The sequence below is a fragment of the Apteryx rowi genome, unplaced genomic scaffold (assembly GCF_003343035.1).
Source record: "Apteryx rowi isolate R43461 unplaced genomic scaffold, aptRow1 scaffold_685, whole genome shotgun sequence".
Taxonomy (NCBI): domain Eukaryota; kingdom Metazoa; phylum Chordata; class Aves; order Apterygiformes; family Apterygidae; genus Apteryx; species Apteryx rowi.
Window position 1 is genome coordinate 426,808 of NW_020450966.1, and position 21,469 is coordinate 448,276.

Genomic DNA, 21,469 nt, shown 5'->3' on the forward strand with positions numbered 1-21,469 from the left:
CGCATCCCTGCATACTCTGACAATGTTCCTATATTCCTCCCAAGTGGCCTGTCCCCCTTTCCACATTCTGCATGCTTCCTTCTTCTGGTTGAGTTTTGCCAGGAGCTCCTTGCTCATCCACGCAGGTCTCCTGCCTCCTTTGCTTGACTTCCTACTCATAGGGATGCTCCGCTCTTGAGCCTGGAGGAAGTGATGTTTGAATATTAACCAGCTCTCTTGAACACTCCTTCCTTCTAGGGCCCTAACCCATGGGATTACTCCAAGTAGATCCTTGAAGAGGCCAAAGTTTGCTCTCCTGAAGTCCAGGGTTGTGATCCTACTTGGTGCCCTGCTTCCTCCTAGCAGGATCCTGAACTCCACGATCTCATGATCACCGCAGCCAAGGCTGCCCCCAACCTTCACATCTTCCACCAGTCCTTCTTTGTTTGTTAGTACGAGGTYCAGCAGCACACCTCTCCTTGTTGGCTCCTCCACCACCTGTGTCAAGAAGTTGTCACCAATGCTCTGCAGGAGCCTCCGGGACTGTTTGTGCCTAGCTGTGTTGTCTTTCCAGCAGATATCGGGGTGGTTGAAGTCCCCCATGAGAACCAGGGTCTGGGATCGTGAGACTACTTCCAGCTGTCTGTAGAAGGCCTCATYGACTTCCTCTTCCTGATCAGGTGGCCTGTAGCAAACACCCACAACAGTGTTACACATGTTAGCTTGCCCTTTAATCCTTACCCATAAGCTCTCGACTGACTTTTCATCCACCCCTAGGCAGAGCTCAATACTTAACGGAAGGTCTGTGTTTGTTTTAGAATATAAAATAAATGTGTTAATGATATAAAAATATGGTTACAGCTCTTGGGAGGACAAAGAAGGATTAAAGAACCCCAGATTTGTGGCTATTTTTAGCTGTAATGTGTATTTTTAGGGAGCCTGAAATTTGGAATTGTGAGGGATTTTTTCTTCCTCCTCTTACAAGTTCAACTCCTCTCTTCTCAGAGGCCTTTATTACTTTGCAGTGGCAGGGGGGTGCTATTCTGACTCAGAAAAATGCCTTTTTTGACTGATGAATATTTATAAACTCTTCAAAGCTCTATCCTTTTTATTCACCGCAAGGAATCTATGTTTTTGAGAGGGAACACATTTATTTCAGTTGTGTTTTATTTTTCTGTGGCAAGGAACAGCAATGTATATTGAAAAAATGGTGATGAGGTTGCAGAATCTTGCTCTTAAAACTTTATAATCTTGGGCATAAGACACTCAAGCCAAGACAAAACCTGTATCATAACTCGTAAGACTGTCTTGCCTTGTGTTCCAGTAAGATGCTTGTCTTACTGCCCCTTTTCACACCGATCTAGCATAGAAATGAGTGAAATTCAGAGCACAGGTTCCAGCACCTGGGGAGGGGGAAAAAAGAAAAAGAAAAGAAAAAAAAAAAGGATGGACGTACTAAATTCCAATAAAGGGTTCCAGATAATCAAACTTAAACAGATATCCAAAACTTTCTATCACCTTCCTGTTTCCCTGAAAGCTTTCTGAGGAAGAACCAGTGGGGTTCATGCATGCCCAGGTGTCTCCAGTTAATGAGATGCACAGGTTCTAAATGTGGTGTAAAAATGCCTGTGCAGTCCAGAGGCGCAAAACTCAAAATTTGAGGAGTCCAGTCAGTTAAAGTTAAGATGCCATGTATATAACAGCACTGACTTGTACACAGATTCCTGCCATCTGCAGCCTCTTTCATGCCAGTGCCTGTGTGAAGAAGAGGAGAGCTGCGGTAGCACTGCCTCTAGTTTGCCAGTGTAGTGCAGGGTGGACGCGTCTTGCAGTGCCTGAGTCCTCTGCAGCTGCCTCGCAGTTCAGATGCAGCTTGCATGCTTGGCCTGTATTATCTGATGGCCCTTTTGTCTTGGGGGCTGTGAGATGCTGAATCCATAGCTGGGGGAGCTGGCTGAAGTGATCATGCTGCTCTGCATTGCATGCCCTGCCCTGACTGCTGCCTAGTGAGCAATTGCCATCTTCTATCTGCAGACCCTTTTTGGGGCCGCCTTTCTGCTCGTCTGAGGTATGCAGTTGCTTTCTTGTCTCTCTTGGACAAAGACTGCAGAAACAGTGGCTGTACCTACTCAAGAGGCTAGAGAACCTGACCATAGAGACACATCTGGGTTTGGTTCCTCTTCAAGCTGGGAAGACATGAAATTGTGTGTCCCACAACTTTCATTAGTCCTTCCAAAACTGGGCCACCCTACAGACAGGAACATGAGATTTATGAGGCCAAAAAAAGAGAAGTCCTGAGGGGAAACTGGCTCTATAACCTAATTGGCTACTGCACCTGCCCATGAAAAAGAAAACCTTGACAGCCCCTCAGCATGGCTTTTCTGGATCATCCTTTTGAAGTCTCTCTCTGCATTAACTTCCTAATGAGCCCAGGTGTGTAATTAGGATGCTTTTAATTACCCTGCTGGGTAGCCTCACCCTATTAATGATTTTGAAGTAGGCACTCTGGATTTCTCTAGTGTGTCTGCTGTGATCTTTAATAGCTAACTTTGCAAATTGCCTTTTTAAAAATAAATTTTCATTTTAAGTAAAATACAGATAATAGTCTGTTTGCAGGTAAAAATTAAAACAAAATGTTGTTTGTTCTGATGCAGTTCTGAAAGAGGTCTGCATAACTGATTCTAAGCAATAACTTCAATTAGCCCAAATCTTGAAAGCAGCCTCCAGTTGAACTTTTACACTGTGTTGTTGCTTATCCTTGACAATTTTCTGATGTGGATTTTTTTTTTTTCTTTCAGCCTTTCTTCCAACTTGTAAAATTACGGAAACTAGGACTTAGTGATAATGAAATCCAGCGACTCCCTCCAGAAATAGCTAATTTTATGCATCTGGTGGAACTTGATTTATCTCGAAATGGTAAGCTAAAAAGTTAATATGTTTGATTCTATACTGTATGTATGGCATGACCTATAAAACTGAGTTAGTAGGGTCTTTCTGTCTCTGAAGTTGCTATACGTGTCCTGCAGAATGCTTTTCTGTGTTATGCATGGATTTGCTTGTAGTTCTAGATGGGGAGGAGGGAAAGAGTAGAGGAGAGTCAGTGACAGAAATACAGTAATAAAATACTGTTTGATGCTAGTTCTGACTGAGAGACTGCTTTATTTTCTGATATAAAGAACACTTTAAATCCTATTTTTATATGTGTATCCGTTGCACTACATGTGTATTTGTCTGTCRCGTGAAAGGGAGGGACGGAAGGCCCTTCCTTATCTTTGTAATTTACGTTTGCCTGCCAGAGCCCCCCTGTTTGAGGACTTTCCCTGAGACAGTTTCGCAAAGTAAAAAGAATAAGATTCTATTAAAGCGACAGATACAACGGGTTCGGAATTGYTGTTGATAAATGTACTTGCTGCTACAAATTTTCTTTCTRTSRGCTCAAACTAACAATTAAGCACTTTCAATAATAATACATTTTCCCGGGTAACGTCCGACGTTTGTCGGAGGCGCAAGTCTTACCAAAGAGGCGTCCTGTTTGGGGGAGGGGAGAAGGAGGCTCGCTCGTCAGCAATCTCCRGTGAACAGGTCGGCGGTTCAATTTTCTTCCCTTCCAAAAACTTTAGTGAGCTATCCTCTGTTTTATAGTTGCTGAAGGTGGGATGTGGACGCGCAGCAGACATACTTCATTRGCYAGATTGCCATTTGCGYGGTTGTTGTGGGGTACGCCCCCCTTATTTACATATCATTATGCAGCAAAGGGCATGATTTTTAATATGGTAAGTAGGGATAGTGAGGCTGGGGGTACTATAGGTCAACAGTTAGTCTGTGAGCAGCAATTATTTTTTCGGGATGCAACCCTTTGTGGTCAGGGGCGGACCGTGATACCTCCATATCGCTCCCTCCTCCACCGTGCAGCTGGAACAAACTGTCTGGCCTTCACCAGCTAGTTCGTTACTCATGTTGCAAAAGGGTGGTGTGCTTTGGCTGCCACATACTGTTTTTCCCATGTGCCCCCTTATCTTTCTCCCTGAATTCTCTCTTGTTCCCACATCATTGTCACATGTTGATTTCTTCCCCCAAGCTCCCTTAAATGCCTAGAAGTCAAGAAAAAAAAAGATTGAGGGGAGATGGCTCCTTTCTGTCCAAAAAGGAGTCCAGGGGTTAGAAGTCGAGCTTGGTTTGCCTTCTTCCATTCTAGGGGTTTATTGGTTGGCCGCGCTTGGGTCCAGTTCTTCCCCTCTTCCCTCCTCTTTACCTATGAGTAGCAAGAGGCAGAGTGCTGGTAATTCCTAGTTGTACTTTTAGAAGAATTGTTCTGTTTGCCTCTTGCAGAGGTCAGTTCAGAAAAGAATGCTGGAAGTAATTGCATTGTAAAAATTACTGTTGGAAACCACATGGGTTTGTCATTCTGTTGTAATGTTTGCTTCAGTTGCCACTGCTTATATTGTTCCAAGCAGTGAGGGAGTGAAAATGCCTGTGTTCTTACCTGTTTTCTGTGGCCTGGTGAACTTAGCAGTTTTGAAAGATGTTCAGAGGCTGGTGGTTCACCTTTAAGCAGCCTTATGACCCAGTGGTCTAGAAACAGCAAATCAGCATTACCAAAGTGGAGCAACTGTCAGCTATTTTTTGCTTCCTTATATTCAGTGAATATGCATAAAATGCTCTCTGAGGTGTGATGGGGTGGGGGTGGAGAGAGCAAGGCTGTGTATGCATGTCAATAAATGAAGGATGTACCAGAATATTGGGAGACAAAACAGTTCAACAGGAAGCCTTTTTTCTTTATGATTTAGCTTCTCGTTGACTCTTTGCCACTGAAGAATAGGCAGTGGCCACTTCACTGTCCTGTAACAACCTGAATTTTTCATCTTTTCTTTATTTGTCTAATGCTTTTAATGCCATCTTTATCTGATGGTATAATTGCTGAAGTGTAACGAGTCTTTAGGCAGTTGTTGAAAAATTTCTGTGAACCATATAATTTTATACACATTTACAAAACCTTGTAAGAGAAGAAAACTGAAAAGAAATAATCTGGGAGACAGAAGAAACACATTAGTTAAATCACTTTAGCAATATGTGAGCATTAATTGATGCAGTGTTTTGGCTGCTGAGTTTGGCTGAGATTGGTGCTGTCTGTGACAGACCTTATACAATAGGAAATACTATGTTGGCTCAGTAATTCTTTTTGCAAATGAATAACTAGCTGCAAAAGAGCTGATGGATCAGAGCCGTATGAACTATTGTCAGCCTGACTTGAAGGTTGGCGTGAGAGTTCAGCTGTAACAAGAACAGATGGTGTGGATGTTTAAGCTTGGGTAGATGCATGTGTGTCATTAGAAGTTACTGCACAAGGAAGTGTTTTCTAAAGTGATGTTGTGGACTAACACAAGTTTCAGGAAGTGATTTCTTTTCTAGATCCAAGGGTCAGTGTTAATCACCCATTTTATTGCGTTATTTTCTCTTCTCTGTGGTTCATTGCAGAAGGTGACTGATAATGCTTTCCTCTGTTTAATTATGTCACAGTTATTGTATGATGTGACTCTTCAAATTAAAAACAAAAAAACCACACTGTGTGAGGGGATAGAGGGGGTCCGTTATGGAAGATGACTGATGTTACTTACCTCTGTTTAATCATGTTACGGTTTTCTACAACTCATTTGGCTCTTCAAATTAAAAGCAAAAGAACACACCATGTGGAGTGCTGCAGGGGAAAATTGTCACATGGAATTTTGGGTATTTACAAGTTTTGGTTCTTAGCTCTGCATTTTGAATCCAGCTTCCAGTATGTCAGGTTTTCAACCTTCCAAAGATTTCTGCTGTTCAGTGGTTTGCACTTCATCAGTTGTTGTTTTTCTAACTAACAAACGGCTTAGCAAAAACTAGGAACCCTTTGTATTCCTTTCAGACACAGAAAAACAGCCCAGCTCTTCAAAATGCAGCATACTGCATGAATAGGAAAGTGTGATGGTGACATCTGAACTTGGGAAATAAGAGATCATTGTTCTGTATTTTTTGTTGTTTTAGCTGTCCGCTCTAGTGCACTAATTGCTTTCAGTTCTGGGCATTCTCTTTCCTCCAGAGATTAATTCATTTAGTGATGTGTCCAGGAGTAGCCCTTCATATTTTAACATCTCATCACAGCAGGAGGAGGAAGGGGTTTTAAATGATGAAAGTACTTCCATTTCCCTATTATTCTTTCTTTCTCATTACCGTCTAATCCTTTGGTCTATGTATAATCTTTGAAACCCTGCGAGATGGTCTGTACACTGCATGGCTGAATCCATGGTATACTTCCAGACTGCGGTGGCCAGCTACATTTTGTGCAGTGGTTAAGTGTTGCATCTGGAGGTGGGATCCCCTCTGGCAGGATCTTCGCTGACTCTTCAGAGCTAGCTCTGGACGCCTGTGCAATGCGGTGTTATGCACTAGATGTATCTCTGGTTTGTGGGCTCTCAGAAAGAAGTAAACAGAGAAACTCTAGAATGTGGCTTTCCTAAATTTTCAAGTATTTTAAAATACCCAAGGTAAGTTGGTATATTTTAACAAGATGCAACATAGTTCATCTTTTAAGTAGTTTTTTGTTAATAATTGAATATAGAACTATGAAAATGCTTTTAAGTAAAGCTTTAAAATTTTCAGCAGATATAAACTCAATGTTTCTGTGATCTTGCCTTTCACTGTGGATGTGTATGGAAGAGAAGTTTGAGGGGGGTAAGGTAAGAGAGCCTTGTCGATGCAGAAGGGGAAGGATTTGGGGAACGTAGGGAGCCATGTGATCTTAAACTTTTTCTGGGTTTATTCCTCTGCAAGGCTGTGTCTTCATGTGGATTTCATCAGAAGCATTCCTACCAGTGCTTTTCTAGTCTGGATGACCCTGTTGTTTGAGCAAAGGCTGAATGAGTGAATCAAGAATGGGAGTATCAGAGGGCAGAAAAGCTGTGCTAAGAAAACAACAAAGCAGTGTTGAACACTTTAAAGGTTACTTGACAGTGCAGTTTATCTCTGCCCCCTACTCTTAGGTTCAAAAAGCTGATATAACAGATCTTACTGTACTCCCCCTTCTGGAAATGAAAATAGGCTCATAGGATTTCAGCGCTGAATGTGTGAGCTTTTGGGTTGCCAGCAAAGGGTGTCTGAGACTCAGGAGCTTGTTGAAAGCATTCCCTCTAGCATCTTCTTCTGAGATACAGGATTCTGCTGCCCGGCTGCTGTGTGTCTAAAACTACCGCTGGCTTCCACAGACTCCCCAAATTTAATAAATCCTTTCCAGGATTCTCACATCACTGGTGAATTGTGCAAGGACACCAGGTTGCTGAAGCAAATGTATATAGCTTGGGTATGGCTCTAGTATAGTCCTGTGCTTTGTACAGAGTTTCAGCACAAGTCTTTGCTCTACGTGGTGCAAGAGAGAGACTGCTCCAGGCAGAATAAGAAATGCCTGTGTGCTCTTTGTTTTCCCACAGCACTCAGGCATTTTCTGGGACAGGTTCTCAATTTTATGGACCCTGTGATTCAGAAAAGAAGTAAGGAAGATGTGCTCAAATTTCTGCAGTTTGTTTCCTTGAGCCTTGGCTGGCACTGCACTTAAGCTTCCTTCTCTCCAGAAGTCTGTGCCTCTTATTTGAAAACCCTTGGAATTTTAAAAGGCTCCTAGCTGTGCTGTTCATCCTGCAGAGGTTTCCTGGAGTGACTTTGTCCTTCTCCACTCCCCTTTTTCTGCACATCCCCTGGAAGCTAAATTCTTCCAGCTTAGGGCCCTGCCATCCCAGACTCATTAAAATGTTAATGACTTTTCTTGTTCTGCAGCTTCTTCCAGACAGGAGGGGTAATGCATAAGCTTTCTGTAGTTAATTTAATGCATGCTGATGTTTGGGATTATGTACATTTTAGCAGACTCAGTGCATTCCTTTTTAGTTCCACTCTTCTCCAAGAAGAAGGTTTTTGTTTGCCTTTGGTAAGTATTATGCCAGTGGAGTCTGGAGGATTTATGTTTCTGTTATGATACCATATGTGCCTTAAAATGCCCTGAAGTTGTTAACTGACTTAATTGTATTTCTTTTCTTTTCTTTTTTTTTTTTTGAAAGAAATTGCTACCCACACAGACTTTCTCTTAATAACTTCCGTGATGTGGATTTGGGGTTTTTTGTTTGTAATGTTCTGTGCCTTTTCCAGCCTCTGACAGATTGTTCAGCAGCTTGCTTCACCCAGCTGTTAGCATCATAATAAAATCCTTGTATGCTTTCACACTGAATAGTGGCTGCTGGATATTAGGAACTAAACTTGAGGACAGGTCTCTTCCCAGATGCAGGAGTTGCATTCGGATGGGCCCACTGTCCCCTTCGCTCGATGGTGAGCTCTAACCTTTCTGCTGGTGTGAAGAAGAGCCTTTCTTGCTTGTGTGTATGCTTGCTTGTGTGCTGTCTCTCTGTGCTAAAAGCCTGGTAGGCTTCTCTTCTGCTACTCTTTTTGTTCCTGCTAAACATGCTTACCACGCATTGGGTGTGCAAGCCCATAGCATCAAGGTTATAATTATTGTATACCAGCAGATTTTGCACTTTGTGTCCACATGTGCTGTATGGCTTGCAGCAAATATGGGGATTCAAGTTAGCTTTCCCTCTGTGGAAGCACTCCGTAACCTTGCAGTTTGTTCTTGTGTCCGAATCACGAGTCTCAAAACAGCAAAGAAGATGCAAGTGTGTGTGTCATGCAAGAATGAAATGGCTTTTGATGACCTTTGTAGGTGGATTATGTTGGTTCTGTTGCTGACTTCTTCCTTGGCGGAGCTGTGACTCCTTACTTCGTGAACGGAGGAGTGCTAGGTTTGCTGTGGCAGCTACTAAAGAAATCTGTGTGTGGGCAGACCTTGCTGAGCCATATTTGACTCAGCGTGATGCTCGATATCAAAACCTCAGAATGGTATTTTCTTTGATATCAGTTATTAATAATGTTCCGGTTTAAGGCATGCAGTTTGATACCTGATACAGATTCTGGCTACATTATAGATTAGGTACTATTCATTTCTGTAGTTTCTGGTTAAACTGAGTTTATGACAGCAGTTTCTAGTTAAACTGAGTTTATGACAGCATTGACATTTAGTTGTTTTAGATGCAAGTCTCATGACATCAGGATTCTCCTTCCAAAATTCTGTTGGAACACACTGATAAATTATGGAAAATATGCTATCATTTGTGTCAAAATAGTTAAAGAAGTTTTTTTTTTAAATGAAAAGATAAATATGGTGCTTCAGGGTTACCCTGAAAATAGAGATAGTCCCACAGAAGCATCCAAAGAGTAGTAACACTGTAGTTCTAGGAGAGGATGACTGCTACTAAAGGCTGACACTCTGACCAGTGTCCAGAATCTCTGAGGTCAATCTCTGGCAGCTGCAGGCCAGTGTCCTAAATGCTCTCTGAGCCTTACTTTTTACCTTTTCCTTGCTTGCAGAATGGATTATATTTGCAGACTAGAAATTTTTGTCTTGTTTTGTTAGCCTTTATTATGGTAGTTTCAGAAATCAACAGCAACAATATTTAACTATTCTACTCTTAGTTCCAAGCAGTTTGATATTACTGCTTTTTATGTGAAGTATTTATTCTTTTCAGTTGCTCTCCAACCAAATTAAAAGTCTGTTTACAGGTCCTAGTCATTCTCAGAATACCACATCCATTACATATTGCACGATGTGTACATTTTATTCAAAGCAGCATTTTAAAGCTTCCTTGGAATGATTTAGAGAACACATAGGAGGTGATGTATTAGTGTGTTCTTTCTGCCATTATAGAAAGTAAGCTAATGGAATAGAAGAGTGGTTTATAATCTTTGCTTCACACTACAGGGTTTCAGCATGCTTGTTCATATTGGTGCATGCACACCAGTTTCCTATTTAATCCAGCTATCTGCCATCAGAGACATACTTGTCATCCTTACTCTAGAATTACTGCCATTCTGCCCACAAAGTAGGTATGTATCCCCCTCTGCCTCTCCCCCACCAAAAGCTGGATATGTGGTGTTGTCAAACTGGAAATGCTGACTGAGAGGAAAGGTCGAACTCTTATTTCAATTCAGCCTGGGCTGGTGACCCAGCTATTTTACAGTGAGGATGTAAGCTCATTAGGCAGAAGCATTGTAAACCTAATCCTATCCTGCAGTTCCACTTGGGCTATTCTCTCTTATCTAACAGCTGCTCCCTCTTGCCCTGGGAGCTAACCTCAAATTTCTCTATCCATTTCTGCTGCACTTCCGCAGCATCTGAATGGAGATATCCTTCATGAAATCCTCTTCCTCTCAGCATAGCACCAACTGCCCTGACACATTTTCTTGTACAGGTCTGGTGCTAAAGAGTAAGACCAATAATTCTGAGAAATATGTGTGAATTGACACTTTTTTTCTTTCTTGTCCACTGAGCAAGAGACAGAAGCCAGCAAGATGTGCTGAGAAGCAATATGGTTTGCAAACTGAACTTCTAGTTAAAATATTTAACTGCTGGATGATGTTTGTTTGCATTCAGAATTGCTTTATGTCTAGATGAGCTCTTACTTGCAAAAGTATTACTCTCCTGTTCCTGCCGTAGTCACTGCATATTTGATACAAGAAAGCATTCTGTGGATGCACTCGCAGTAGCCTATTTTCATGAATGTCTCAAAATGAAGGGATATCCCACCAGAGACTACTGTTGTTTATATGATGGTAGAGCACTACTACAAATGATGTTATGTTTGAGCCCAGATCAGGCTAGTGACTGCTAGCACGAGGTAGCTGTGAAGGTATTACCTCCAGTGGTAACTCTTGGTGAATTTAGATAAATCGGAACAGGAATATTTTTTTTGTTTTGTTTTGGCCTAATGAAAGCAAAGCTCTCTTGTTGCAGACTAGCAGAGAATAGAATTTTTCACTTTTCCACTTTTCATTTTTTTCAAGTGGTTGCTTGTTGGCACTTTTTTTTGACACTTCTGGTTTCTACAGTGATATGTATTTTCTTTATATTGTCTCTTGTCCCTCCCTTGAGGTTAATTTAAGTCCTGTGCTTAAAGGCAGTACCACCTTCATGTTGTTAACATGAAGTTTTGGGATCAGTATACAGATTGAGGTATCAGGGAAATATGAAATATGCATTGCAGTTGCTTTTAGATTCTGGAGCACTGCTGAATCCCACTGTCTTCCAAAAATTCTTGCTCACTTTAAAGAAATGATGTAAAGATTAGTTTGTGAAACTGTCGCTGAAATTCAAATGTATTTGATCTTTGCAGGGTTAAGGAGGTCAGTTTTACCTGTAGCAGCAGAAGTAAGATGAGAGAGAAAAGACTCCACCTAACCAGTGAGCAAGGCTAATCGGGGAAGGAAAGAAAGAAAAAGCAAGCACTGGCTGTGATTGGGGAGGAGGAGATAAGTGAAGTCTCCTGATGGAATAATCTAATTAGAGAAGTTTAAAAGGTGTTATTCTTAAATGGATTACAGAAAAGTGGATTTTTCTAACAGAGTTTTCCATCAGAGTATTCTGCTAGGTTTTACTTCTTTTTCTAAAGAAACTATGCTTATGTATCTAGTAACTTTGATCCCAATGGCTGATTTCATCCAAATTCCAGAGAAGGCTATGTTTTTTTTTTTCAAAAATATTTGCATTCTTTCAAGGGTGTTTGTTTTGTTTTGTTTTTGAAAGCAGTGGGACAAGTTGGAGACAGAAATCATTGGCCCACTTGAAGTATCAGCTCAAGTGTTAAACATCAGGCATTCCATATGGCAGTGACATAACATAAATGCTCTAGTTTCAGGAAAATATAGACTACAGCTCATGAGATGCCAATCTGTTAGAGTAAACGGGTTTTGTTAGTTCTTGTGTCCACAGAGTTGCTTGGGACTTTTTTTTCAAGAAGATTGGACAAGCTGACCCTGAAGTTATTAAAGTATTAAACCAATAAATCTGTAACTTTTGCTGTTACAGCACTTATAAAATATCTGTCACCCACAGCTTCTTAGGTAGAACACTAGTTTTTATATATATATATATTTTTTTTCTTGCTTCTCAAACTAAAAGCACTTCATTCCTGCTAGCCTTGAGGTCCAAGACAGAAATCCTTATAAAAATGCCTTTTAGCCTTGTTTAACTCTTCATTAGCACTTAAAGTAAAAAAGGTAGGAGATCTGAATGACTTGCCTAACCAGGCTGTTCCGCTTAATTCACCTGGAACTATTGTTTCCTTGAGATCTAATCTCTGATCCCCCCCCCCCCCCAATGTTTACAATTTACAATTCATGACCCCAGGTTGCTGGTTCTTTCTGCAGCTGCGAATGACGGTGTTGATCTACCACATATCAACTGGTCAAAAAACACCTTGTTTTTAAGTCTTAGCTCAATTTTCTTTTAAGTAAATTGCTAATGTCTATATATCCATGAAATGCAGTTTTGTGAGCATTTTTTTCCTGCCCTTATCCTCCCTTGTAAAGGGGAAGTATACAAAAACAGTAGGGCAGAGGAATAGATATGCTTACCTTGCTTCGATTTCTTGTTCATTTTACAGTAAGTGATTTGACTGAAAAAAAACAAACCTGAATCTGTTTGTGGCCTTGCCTTAAAGCTGTGAAGATGGCTCTTCTTAGAGCTAGGATATCTTTTGTATTTTGTATATCCTCAGCCTCAGAGCTTGCACAGAGGGAAATATTATACCTGTACAAGAGCACTTAATCTCAATAGACTTTTCAGGCAGGAGCAGTGTCACATTATGCCCCAGAAACTGTAACACTTTACTGAAAGAGGTTGATTAGTTCAGCCTGTGGCCTAGCAGCAAAACTTCAAGCCTATCAAATCACTGTCTATTTCATGACCTTAATATGGAAATGGTGGAGGGGACTCTCCTCCCTCCATCCCTCCCCGCAAAGGAAACTGAAGCTCTGGGAGCTGCCCTTAAACTGCTTTGGGTGGGGTAGAGATCTGATGTGGATGGCTGCGAGGCAGCCTGGGCAACAGCCTACTCGCCCACTCAAGTGGGCTTCTCAGCTGAAGAGCCCTTTGCAAAGACAAATATTTGCAGCACAAATTCCTCACTGCAAGGTATTTGACTAAGTGGAGACCTTCCCCCTGCTGAGGTTGGAAGGCCGAGGAGTGGATAGCAGGGTGGGAGAGCTTTCCCAAAGGCAGATGTTGGCCTGCTCAAGCCAGGCTTCCCAGGCACTGGATGGAAGAGAGGACCTCCTTGGAAACAGAGAACCTCTAGACTCCTAAATTGCTTGAGCACTGCAGTGCTTAATGATTTGATAGACTGGCTGGACTGCTAGTGTGGTTATATGGTGTACTGTACAATATATAGTATAGTTTATATGTGGGAAGAGACAGGGGAAAATTCTATTGTGTATTGAGTTGGATGGATGAGATCTGCTTGCTCTCTGGTTGTCTGAGGGATAATGCTGCATGGATTCATAGACCTTGAGTCTGGCATGGGCTTAGTGGGTATAAATTTGGCAGAAATTAATCAACTGCTTAATAATAAATTACCAGTCCCTGGTAAATGAAAGTATTTGGCCGATACTGTGTATACTTGGTCTTGACTGTCTAGATCAGGACTGCTCAGTTCACTTTTGCTGGGGTACACACAGTGTGCCAACTTCAGCCCTCCTAAAGCAGTTGAGTGCTCCATGTTGCCTTCATAGCTGGAAAATACAACTATACGCAGCAGTTGCTCCCTGAAATGCTCTGTAACACTGTAAGCTCTCCCTCAGGAATATGGCAAATCTTTCGTGTTTGAAACTTTAGCAAGGCTCTTGCAAAAACACTTCTGGCTTTGAGGTACAGTCCTCTGTTTGAGTAGGCTGGTCTGTTAGCCCTGTTGCAGCCCAGGATCCCCCAGCTATTGCTCTCATGATATTGACTAGATATTGGAAATTTTGTTGGCTATTCAGAATGGATAAAGGATGCTGACAATGTAACCTTTGGGTAAGCAAAAGAATATTACCAGTTCTTGAAATTTGATATAAAATGCTGCAAAATGTGCTATATAAAAGGTTATATTGTGTTTAAAACGAAAGTTGTCTTCTCCACCTTCCTCCCAGCTATCAGAAGATGGAAAGAGGAGAAAGGAGTTTGAGAGATGTCACTGTTGTAAAATCTTTAACAAAAATAGATGAGCACTAAACAAAAGGGTTTTTTAAAGTAATTTTCTCATTCAGACAGTACAGAATTCCCTAGTGTCAAACTTACCTTCTAAATCACCTTTATGTGGCTTGCTAGGTTGTTAGCTGTAATCAAATTCTTGTGCAAACTAGAACAATAAACATCTGAAGAGGCATCTTACATGGAAAAAAGCACACGACTGCCAAGCTTGATTGTTATCCACTTCTGCTGGCATGACTTTTTTGCTGCCAGTATATTTGTATTGTCATATGTCATAGGTCTTATGCTTGGTTTATAGCTTTATTATGAGCAGTGCTGCACAGTCTGTATGCCAGAACATCTGGGGCATCATGTAAATGCTGAGCATTCATCTGTGCACAGCACTAGAAGAATCCTGGATATTTAAGTAGGATTTGAGTTGGTTTTCCAGCAGTGGCAAGAAAAGTATTCTACCTTACTGCTGCTGCTATTGGCAGAGATGTATGTGTTAATGTCTGTAATAAAATCTAGTAGCAATAATGGCAAAAGCTGCATAGCTCATCAGAAGACAGAAGGACTTCTTTATATATTTTAATATCCTTCTGGACATGTTGCATTTCAGCTGATAATGGTTCATAATAGAAGCACTGACATAATCTCCTCTACTATAATAATTACTCCAGGATTTCTGTCAAATACTTAAATGTGCCTTGCTTTTCCTCTTCCAGCTTCGTTTATTCACAACAGTATTTCAGTAGACTTCACATGTGATGTTAAAGTTTCTGCTCTAAGTTGTGTTTTACCTGAGAAATGTTTTCAAGATGCCTTGCAACTATGCCTTATTTAACTTRCTAAAAGGATAAATATCCTCATTTTGCAGAGTTGCACTGAACTTCTCTGTCCTTTGTCTAGCTAGGTGAAGTAGAAAAGTGAATAGTGAAAGTATTAATGGGAGGAGGAAAATGCACTCTACATGCAAAGAAAAGGCTTAACTCAGAAATGCAATTTCCCTTCTTGGTTTGTGTCTGTTCCCATTTCTTACTGAGGATTTTTGCTCAAATAGTGATTTCATAATCTGGAATAAATAGGCTGGGAGGGTATGTTTTATATTTAAGACAGATTTTGTAATTTGCAAATGCATCAAAACAGTGCCTAAATTGTTTTACAGTAAGTAATATCATATATTGGAATAATTTTTGTTTAGTTCAGAAACTTGCCTGTTGGCTTTTACAGGTAATACTCAAGACTTGTAACTGAAAGAGCTTACCAAAATATTTTCATCTGAGTTGATCTATCTTCTATATTTGTGTAGTCCATCATACAAAAATAGAAGTGAGTTTATTTACAGGGCAGTAATGAAACCACAGATCGGTAGAGAAAATTAGTAGCATGATTAATTTCAGAAACTTTGTGTTGTCTTTGAGGATTTAAAGTTTATCTCCAGCCTTGTATATTCTGTTTATATTCTTTTCAAAAAAAATCAGAATAGTTATTCATTCCTCATTCTTTTTTTTCTTTTTTTGGGGGGGGGTGAAGGAGTGTGATTCTGTCTCTGTCTCTGTCTCTCTCTCACACACACACACACACACACACACACACACACACACACAAACTGTGTGTGTGTGTGTGCGYGCGTCTGTGTGTGTGTATCTAGAAGGTGTGAACGCTGGCTTGCTTCCAAAGAAATGAGTTGTTTTGAGTCCTCAGAAAAAGTTTTAAAGTAGTGATGTCCCTTTCAGGATTGGTAAAACAGTGACAAATATTATATGGGACTCTGTGCTGTAGTTCAAAACAAAGACTTACCTTGGACTAGTTAAAGCTAGTGTTAAGTGAAGTATAATTTTGATGTGTTGAGAGAGAGGTTTAATAAGTGGGGGAAGCCAAGTTGCTGCCTTTCTGTTCATTTTCCAACTAGATCCAGAGAAATATGGTATGAAGAATAGCCAGAGGATGACCTGCTGCTTTACTTGTTGCTGTTTAGCAAGCTCAGTGACGAAGTGTTTCTCATTGCTATAAAGCATGTAGGTCTTCTGTCCTCAACAATTCCATAGTATAAATTCAGCCCTCTACAGCCAGCACTCATATAGAGGACTGGAATGGGTAAAAACATTGGCTTTGCTGTCTGTAAGTGTGATATTGGTTTTGTTTTGACTTCATGTATACTTCTGTGTAGGGAAGGGGAAGGTTTCCAGTTCTGTGTAGTATCTGTATTCCTTAGAAAACCCTTTTAAAAGTGAATGCTTTTACATTAATATGTGTGTGTGTGTGTGGGGGGGGAATTAATTGCCATCTGTTTTGTAAGACTGAGCTAAGTCCCTACAATGACTTCAGTGCTTTTACTTTCTGGAATGTTAGTGACAGATAAATGCCTTTTAGCGCTTCATGTGTGTTATGAGAATTTATCATTTCTAAGCTCATCATTTAATCAGGCAATATTAATGATGCTTTTTTTTTTTCTTATAGGATAAACTATTATTTACATGTTGCAATGTTCATACCTGTTTGTCTYTACCATAGGAAAGGAAGTGTGAGGTTTTGACTCCTGAAGTGAGGTCAGTAGAGATTGTTATGAATATGACACTTTGAAATAGGTTGCTTGCTCAAGTGTCCTTAATTTAAACTTAGGAGCTCAATGGCTCTTGAAAGCTTCATGACTAATTCCAAAGATCTTGGTGGAAAAATTGCTCATTGACTATGTCACTAAAACATATTCTGGCTGGAGTCTGATTTTTAAAAAGAAGTGAAACCCATGGCAAAGTTCAGACAGTTTGACCGTGAGGTTTTGTTGGTCTTCTGCCTGACATGCTCTGTATAGGAGTCTAAATCACCGCCTTGGAGCCTCTCTAGCCTTTGTGCCTGGCTGCTGCATGGTCATTCAGCTCATTAAATTGCCCAGGTAGTTTTGTCTTTTTGTGTAGCAAACTGTCAGGGACGAACAATGTCTTTTAAATCCTTATTTGAGGACTCAGTCTTACTTGTCCCTTTTAACCTCAAAGCTCTCACCCAGTGTTTCACTCTGAATTTATCTTGTTGTTATTGAATTTTTAAGTAAGATTTACTGTTTTCTCTCGAACTAGCAAAGTTACTATGAAGGAGTGATGTGGCTAAGGACATTTAACATGTCTATGACAGGGCTTAGGCTCTAAAATGCTCCCTTAAGCTGTGCCTATAGAAAATGATTAAAATATGTTTCTTGAATTACAAGACCTGTTTTATCTTATGGAACAAGTAGTGCTGTTAACAGACCTTAGGTTCTGTCTAGTTTTAAAAGGAATTTATTCAAAGCTCCCCCCCTTAAGTGAACTGATGAAACTGTTTGTACTGTGCACACCACTTCATGTAAACCTAGTGCTAAGACACTTTGTCTTTGCAGTTTGGCATTGTGAGAGTGCTGCTTTTTTTTTTTTAATGTGTGTTGCACTGTGGGTATTTGAACCTGTTGCTCTTAAATATTTTCATATTTGATAACTTTCATAGTGGATCTGCCTTCTAAAAGTTCAGTGTATGCTGGGGTTAGTGATTATATGCTCCAGAGCTACTAGTAAACTTCAGGAGTTATTTGCCTTTTTGCCCTGGCTATTTTCAATCTTTTCCCCGATGAGTATAAGGGGAGCACCAGAGCTTGTGATGCAATAGTGATTTGTTTGTTTTTCCCTTGCGAGAGAAGGGGATGACTCTCGCATTGCAGTGAGCACCGCCTGGGATGCAGTGAAACCCATTCGGTGTGTACTTACCTGCCTCATTCCCTCCAGCCCTTCCCAGTTGCTGGGGAAACAGAAGACGGCTCCCAGGAGATGCTCTTGTACCACCCTTACGTTGATTATTTACACCTGGTGATGTGCTCATTTAGAAGATGTTCTTACTGGCTCTGGATTTAGTTCTGAGCTGGGAATTGTTCAGAATAAATGAATGTGCTGAGTTTACCAGGCAGGCTGCAACTGCAGGAAATGGAACGTGATGAGCAGGAATCTCCTCCAGTCCTGTGCTCCATCACACTAGTTATGGGCAGAATTGCTAAACGAAATATTTAGAAATTCAATTCTGAGTTACTGACATAGGTAGGAAGAGACCTAAGTTCAAAATATTTTTTTCAGCATATGTAGATCACTGATGGCTTCTGAAATGCCACTTACATGAGGAAGACTTATGAAGACATTTTCTGAAGTACTCTCTGTAGTGAGAACTGTGGGAAGGGGAGGTGGAATGGATGTAGAAAAAATGAGAGTAAGAGAAACGGGAAGAGAGGTGTGCTTTTAATTTTAAGATTTGCTTTTTCCCTTTGAATTCCTTTCAAAATGAATCATGGAAGTCTTAAGTTGTTAAGCAAGAAAGCCAAATGTACTACTTTTATTCTTGCTGGATCTTGATAATAGTAAACAAGAATTTATGCAAAGGACCCATAGGTCACTCATGAAAATAAAACTTGAAGTAAGAGGTCCAGGAAATATTTTTATTTTTAAGATAGTATGCCTAACTCCAGTGGCTAAGTGTGTAGTATAGAAGATAGTTGAAAAAAATCTGCTTCTGCATACCAATGTCTCTGATTACTTTCTTGAAATCTGAAGTAGTGTGCTAGCACATATTTGGGACCTGTTGATTTGAATAATATTTTCAAGTTACTTGGCTTTTGTGTGAGGGAGAATGGTTCTGTTCTCATGAGTCTATATTAAGAGTAGAGATACTTACACGTTCTCCTCTTCTGTTCCTTGTTTTCCCTCCCTGTGTACTTCCTGCCAGCATGAATTATGGACATAACACTGATCAAATTACAGGAGGTTCAGCTTTTAATTGATTCTTTAGGACAATCATAGAACATAGCTGAATCTGTTTTTTGCTGAACAGAGACCGATAGCATCAGTTGAAGGACAGGTGAGTAGTCTAGCATCAGGAAGAAGGGTTGCAGAACAGGAGAGGGAAATGGGGTGTGAAAAGGCACAAAATGGTTCTGCCCCAGTAACTGTTCTTGTTCTCATTTAAAATAAGAGTACTTGGACATGAAGCAGTCTTGCATGTTGAAATGTATTGATATACACCAAGGTAACTCCTTGCAGTAGCAAGTTACTGAATGTAATGAGGCAATAATTTCAGTGTAGGTGCAGTACAGTTGTTGATGATTTCTTTTTTCTTCTTCTGCAGATATTCATGAAATACCAGAAAGCATCTCATTCTGCAAAGCACTACAGGTAGCAGATTTCAGTGGGAATCCACTGACTAGGTAACTTCTACCTTCTTAGTACTTGCCATACCAGATTTACAATTGTATGTAACAATTACAATTTTAAATAAGCCCTTAAAAAATTGTGATTTGGGATCTCTATGGAATCTTGCCAAAAGCGTCTGTCTCTGGCAGGGACCTTAGCAAAAGTTCAGATTTAAAAAGTGATATAAATCCTTACAGGGCGGGGATGAAATTTGTTGGCTACCCAGGAAAAAATGTAAATCCGATTGTCTCTTAAGTCATTTTCATTATTCTTAAATGCATTGGAAAACCATGCCACTACTTGGGAGAGAGAAAGCAATGGCTAGCACGAGTGCATTGGGACAAACCCAGGTGCCTGGTAATTTGAAATAGACTTTAGATCAGCCAATGCAAATAATGGCTTTTTATAATGATTAAAGTTTGGACTAGTGTTTCATCAGTCTCCCGTCAATTGGGACATACTGGCATGCAGTAACATGTGGTAAAAATGCACTGCATGTGTCCGTGGCTGCTACTCCTGCCCCCAGTTTGTGTTCTGATGAACAGTGGTTTGGGGATTAAATAAACATTCATTATAAAAGAGGGGTTTTGTTGACATTTCTCTGCTCCATTTGCTGAAGAATTTGGAATTTATATAGTGAAACAAGATTAGAGATGGTAAGAGAAGGGGTGATCTGCTAGTTAAGGCCTTTGAATACTATTTGGAGAACTGTCTCCTAAACCGGCCTGTACCACAGAGCTCCTTTGTGACACTGAGCAAGTCACATCAGCCAGAGTATTCACAGTGGGCCCTAACTGACCTGCTTTGCTCTGCCCTGAGATAGGCTAGGAATACTTGCATGATTAGCTGGCTGGCTGGAGTGAATGAGTAGTAACAAACAGCTGAGTGTCTGTAATGGCTTAAGCTGCTGCAGCGGTTTTGCAAGACAGCTTCTCCCACATATGCAACTGAAATTCTTTAGAACTGTTCTTTGAATATGGTACATAGTGCATTCAAGTTCTCTGAAAAGTCAAATCTGTAAGCATTAAAGGGACACTTGTGATCTTGATCCCTGTATCTCAGTAGCCCATTTATATAGTGAGGATAATAATACCACAGAACTCTCATAAAGCAAACTGAGGCTGAACTAATGTTTAGATACTAAAGTGATGAGGGTCATAGAACAGCCTTTTGCCAGAGTTTAGTGTGCAGTACATAAAGCACAGGGCTTCACCTCATAGTATTGAAACAAAAATTTTCAGTAGTAATTTGTTCGTTATTGTTATCCATTTTGTTCTCAGAGTGAGACCTGGGGCCCGGGTAGTGCATCTCCTTCAACAGTAGTTGTAATGCTTAACTACAGCTGGGCAGAGCTTCTTCGCAAAAGAGTTGAAAGACTTTTTAATGGGATTGAAATAGTCCTCATAACTCTTTGTTGGCAGCTGTAGGAGAATTAAAAAATTTGTGATAAAATAGTTCTAAAGTATAAATGTGTCCTGGAATATGTCACTTCAAGCAGTTTAGTAGTTATAAACCACAGATAACAGAAGCTGTTTGCGTGGTTGCCCRGTGCTTTCTATGATGAGGTCAGGATTTTCAGTTTTACCTATGTGACAGGAGGGTATTTGCACCTATTTGTCTAGACAGACTAGGAAATTCTAATAATAGTTTCCTTTTCTGTGCGATATCCTGGAACTTCTTTCAGCCATTGATTCTTGTCCTTATTTCTCTCAAGCTTAAAAGCCAGTCAGTGATCTTTGCAGTCAGTGTCCTGCCACAAATACAGTATGTTGCCTCATTGTCAAACTTAATCATCAATGAACCCGCAATTTTAAATGTGGCTGTCAGCCTGTTTTTCCAGATGTTTTCAGTTGATGTCAGGCTTATATTAATAAAAAGCAGGCTTATTGTAGGTTGGGCATTTTGACAGACTAGAAGTTGGCTGTAGATATCAGACTGTTTAATCTTAAAACTGTTATAAGGAAAGTTTGCATGCTGCGGTATTGTGAACTCATAAATGTGAAACGGTCTAAGTGTGGGACATTGTCTTGAGAGCAAATAGGCTTTCTTCATAAAAACCCCAGCAACTGAAGAGCAGCCTAGTAGCTAACACAAAATGGCCATCCCATAAGCATGTATATAACTGACGTATGAATAAAAATGGCTTATTTAATCATTTTACCATCTAGGTAATATAGAAAATGCCAATAAAGTGATTTTTTTTTTTTTTTTTTTT

General features: G+C 40.3%; 1 long non-coding RNA gene across 1 annotated transcript in view; it reads left to right on the top strand.

Annotated features, from left to right (window-relative positions):
* Nucleotides 1-2,807: 2,807 nt before the first annotated feature.
* The window catches only part of LOC112975732, a 19,104-nt gene continuing 442 nt past the window's right edge, over nucleotides 2,808-21,469 (top strand). Inside the window, exons 1-2 of the long non-coding RNA XR_003256720.1 lie at nucleotides 2,808-2,895; nucleotides 19,190-19,268. This is a non-coding gene — a long non-coding RNA (uncharacterized LOC112975732). The remainder of the gene's footprint in view (nucleotides 2,896-19,189; nucleotides 19,269-21,469) is intronic.